Source organism: Marmota marmota, unplaced genomic scaffold, assembly GCF_001458135.2.
Source record: "Marmota marmota marmota unplaced genomic scaffold, marMar, whole genome shotgun sequence".
NCBI lineage: Eukaryota > Metazoa > Chordata > Mammalia > Rodentia > Sciuridae > Marmota > Marmota marmota.
Window position 1 is genome coordinate 8,669,400 of NW_026000170.1, and position 4,774 is coordinate 8,674,173.

Here is a 4,774-nt window from a genome sequence, read left to right on the forward strand (position 1 = left end):
CATCCACAGACCAGGTTTATTGAATTCCCTCCTTTCTTGTAATATTCATTCCTATCCTGTAGTATTCTCTAAAGCCAATCATCTTGGGTACTTTGAAGGAATTTGAATAACATACTAATTTATCTGTTTAATTTTTTATTAATTCATAGCTTGATTTAAAAAAAAATAGATTCTTGCTCTTTTCCTGGAATTGTGATGAAGTTTTCACACTGAGTGTAAGTGACTCATTTTTTTCTGCATTTTAATTAAGATCCACCAAGCCAGCTAATGCCAACCTCTCTTTGCAAGGTGGGCAAAAACAGGTACCACTACTTGGTTAGTTCCAAAACAACTTTTTTGTCTTCAATCCTACATCCATTTAATAAAAATCTTTGCACGAATTTAGGAATCAATTATTCTATTTCTTTATGTACCTTTCAGAAACACACACTGGCTATATTCCTAGAGCCAAGAGTAGGTGTCTCCATACAATCACATTTAAAAATTAAAGAGTATATGAAAAACAGCTACCACTAGTTTATTTCTCAGCTGGACACTGTTCATCTGGTGATCTGATGACTCATGCCCATAGAACTGAAGGATCTGAAGAAGGATAGCAGTCAGGGATCAGTAGGTGTCGCTAGATTTAGATAGCAGTTCATAATGAGCAATTGGCCTTTGGGATCACTTTGATCTTCTCTGTCCCCCAAACCCATAAGTAAAAAATTTTCAGACAGAATGCAACAATCACAATCTAAAAGGATAAGTGTTACCTAACATTCAAATGAGATGCCTGTATCTCTTTTTTTTTCTTTGTACTTTTCCTTAGTTAGCCACAAGGAAAGAGTATGTAATTTGATCCCAGACCCCACTAATACAGCTCTAGCTTGCACAATGGAAAATAGAGGAAATGGATTTTGAATTAGGTATAAAAATTACAACTTTGAGCACAAACAGAACATGGTTTTGGAGGATGGTTACATACATAGAGATCCTGAGAGGAAAATAAATAAGCACATGAAAGGAAATGTGGATGGGACACAATTGGAGATTGTTAACAAATGAAAACAACTGCATGCTTAAAACCCAAGAGTTACCTTGTGCAAGTGGCACATGCCTGTAATTCCAGCAACTCAGGAGGAAGCCTGAGGCAGAAGGATTGCAAGTTTCAGGTCAGCACTTAGCAACTTATTGAGATCATAAGTGACTTACCAAAACTCTGTCTCAAAATAAAAAGTAAAAAGGACTGGGGATGTGCATTCAATCTCCAGCATCAGAAAACTATTTTTTAAAAAATGAATTAATAGAAATTTGTAAATATGACACATTTGAGTTCATCCTCCATAGCTCGAAGTTCAGGGGACAGCCACCCCGCACTGGGGTTCCTTATTCATCAAAGCATGGCTCCACAGCCCAACATCAGGATACATATAGACTTGAGGTTGCCACCACCACAAAATTGGGCTATTATGGTTTTTATCAAGGGACAAAAATAAGGACCTAGTAAGATGTCACCAAGATCCCTGTGGCCTGTCTGAACCAGAGGTTTCTCTACTAGGGTTGCCAACAGTTATCCTGTTGCTGAGGTAACAGAGAGTCTTGCATGGGGTTGCTTATCTCTTCTTTCTCCTACCAATATCCAACTTCTTATGATTGCCCTCACACTATTCTTATAATCTAATACCTTCCTATTCTCAGATCCTACCTCATAAACATCTCAGCCAACCCCTCCCTGCCCCCTTTCACCATCAGAAACTGTAAAGCATTACTCAAACTTATTGAGTATATGGTTGAAGATAACTGAACTCATCATTTCTGATTATAGTAACAAAACTATAAATGTAAAAGTAGAAGCTAATTGACATATGGCTGCACATTGGGTATATTGAGTGCTGTAATATTGATCTCTCCCTTAAAAGTGAGGTATTTGTAACCTGTAGGCACACTATAAGACAACAGGACAGAAGCTGTAATACCTCAAGTCTACACTGCAGGAGAGGAAGATACATGGACATCATGAAAAAACAAGGGAGGAAATTGCCCTAAACAAACCAAGATACGACAACACTAGAATCCATACATAGTGCAGTAGGTGAAATTTCAGAGAAGGAATTCAGAATATACATAACTAAAATGATTTGGGAATTAAAGAATGACCTAAATGAACAGATACAGGCAAAAATCAATCACTCCAACAAAGAGATAAGAGAACAAATTCAGGCAACCATCAATCACACCAACAAAGAGATAAGAGAGCAAATACAGGTTGCAAGAGATTACATCAAGTAAAAGATAGAGATACTGAAAACAAACAAACAAAAATCCTTCAAATGAAAAAACAATAAGTCAATTTAAAAAACTCAATAGATAGCATCACCAACAGACTAGATCACTGGAAGACAAGAACTCAGACAATGAAGACAAAATATACAATCTTGAAAATAAAGTTGACCTCACAGTAAAGATGGTAAGAAACCATGAACAGAACATCCAGGAATTATGGGATACCATCAAAAGACAAAATTTAAGATTTTTGGGGGATAGAGGAAGGTTCAGAGATTCCAATCAAAGGAATGAACAATCTCTTCAATGAAATAATATCAGAAAATTTCCCAAGCATGAAGAATAAATTAGAAAATCAAATACAAGAGGCCTATAGGACACCAAATATACAAAATTACAACAGATATACACCAAGACACATTTTAATGAAACTGCCTAGCATAAAGAATAAGGGTAGAATTTCAAAGGCCACAAGAGAGAAAAATCAGATTACCTATAAGGAAAGACCAATTAAGAACTCAGTAGAACTTTCAACCCAGACACTCAATGCCAGCAGATCCTAGAACAACATATACCAAGCTCTAAAAGATAACGAATGCCAAACAAGAATCTTATATTTGGCAAAATTAAGCTTCAAATTTGACGATGACATAAAAAAAATTCATGATAAACAAAAGCTAAAAGAATTTACAGCAAGAAAGCCTGCATTATAGAACATTCTTTGCAAAATATTCCACAAGGAGGAAATGAAAAACAACAATGAAAATCTACAAAGAGAAGAACTACAATAAAAGAAAAGCCAACCAAAGGAGAATCAAAGTCAATCTAAATACCAAAAATAAATGACAATGACTGGTAATAGAAACCATATCTCAATAGTAACCCTAAGTGTTAATGGCTTAAACTCACCAATCAAAAGAAATAGACTGGTAGATTTAATTTAAAAAAAAATTTCAACAATATGTTGCCTTCAAGAGACTCATAGGAAAAGATACCCACAGACTGAAGGTTGGAATAAAATATACCATTTAAAAGGTCTACATAAGCAAGCAGGGGTTCCCATCCTCATATCAAATAAAGTAGACTTCAAGGCAAAGTTAATAAAAATGGATGAAGATGGACATTTCATACTGCTTAAGGGAACCATGCATCAGCAAGACATATGGTTATAAATATATATGCCCCAAACAATGAAACATGTACACTCATCAATCAAACTCTTCTCAAGTTCAAGAGTCATATCGATCACAACATAATAATTCTGGGTGACTTTAACACACCTGTTTCACCACTAGAAAGATCTTCCAAACAAAAGCTAAACAAAGAAACTATAGAACTCAATAATAAAATCAATAACTTAGACTTAACTTACATATATAGAGTATAATATCCATCAATGAGTTAAACACTTTCCTCTCAGCAGCACATGAATCCTTTTCTAAAATAGACCATATGTTATGCCATAATGCAAATCTTAGTAAATACAGAAAGTAGAGATACTACCCTGCATTCTATCAGACCACAATGAAATGAAATTAGAAATCAATGATAAAATAAAAAATAAAAGCTACTCCAACACCTGGAGACTAAATAATATACTATTGAATGAACAATGGGTTGCAAAGGATATCAAGGAGGAGGCCCATCATGTCAAATTAGGCCACAACTTTCTTAATAAGACTCCTATAGTGCAAGAAATAAAATCAAGAATTAATAAATGGTATGAATTCAAACTGAAAAGTTTCTTCTCAGCAAAAGACACAACTAATGAGATGAAGACAGAGCTTACAGAATGTGAACAAATCTTTACCACAAGCACATCAGATAGAGCATTAATCTCTGGGATATATAAAGTACTCAAATATCTTAACACCAAAAAAAAAAAAAACCCAATCAATAAATGGTCAAAGAAACTGAACAGATATTTCTCAGAAGATGATATACAATCAATCAACAAACATATGAAAAAAATTTCAACATCTCTAGCAATTAGAGAAATGCAAATAAAAATTACTCTAGGAAGACTATACTTTCAGAGATCATTCCTATGGTATGTTACTAGAGAAGTATCTCTGATGGTGTAGAGTACTGGAAACCACGAGGAGGAGTTGAGTGTTCTCTCCTGAGCGTGAAGCTGGTTCTAGATGTTGCAGTACTGCAACTGCCTTTTGCCATTGATGATCATTCTTAATTCTCTTTAGAGATGAAGAGGGACAGAACACAGTCTGATTGGTTTCCATTCAAAAAAAAAACAACTAAGATTTCAACTCACTCCAGTCTGAATGGCAGCTATCAAGAATACAAACAAAAATAAGTGTTGGTGAAGATGAAGGGGAAAAGGCACACTCATACATCGCTGGTGGGACTGCAAATTGGTGCTGTCAATCTGGAAAGCAGTATGCAGATTCCTTGGAAAACTTGGAATGAAAACACCTTTTGACCCAGCTATCCCACTCCTCGTTTTATGCCCAAAGGACTTAAAAGCAGCATACTACTGGGACACAGCCATATC

At 35.3% G+C, this 4,774-nt stretch overlaps 1 non-coding gene across 1 annotated transcript; it reads left to right on the forward strand.

Moving 5' to 3' along the window:
• The first annotated feature begins 4,282 nt into the window (after positions 1-4,282).
• LOC125611846 lies at positions 4,283-4,496 on the forward strand. The gene has a single exon (XR_007342089.1). It is a non-coding gene; the product is annotated as a small nucleolar RNA U3 (small nucleolar RNA).
• The last annotated feature ends 278 nt before the right edge of the window (positions 4,497-4,774 follow it).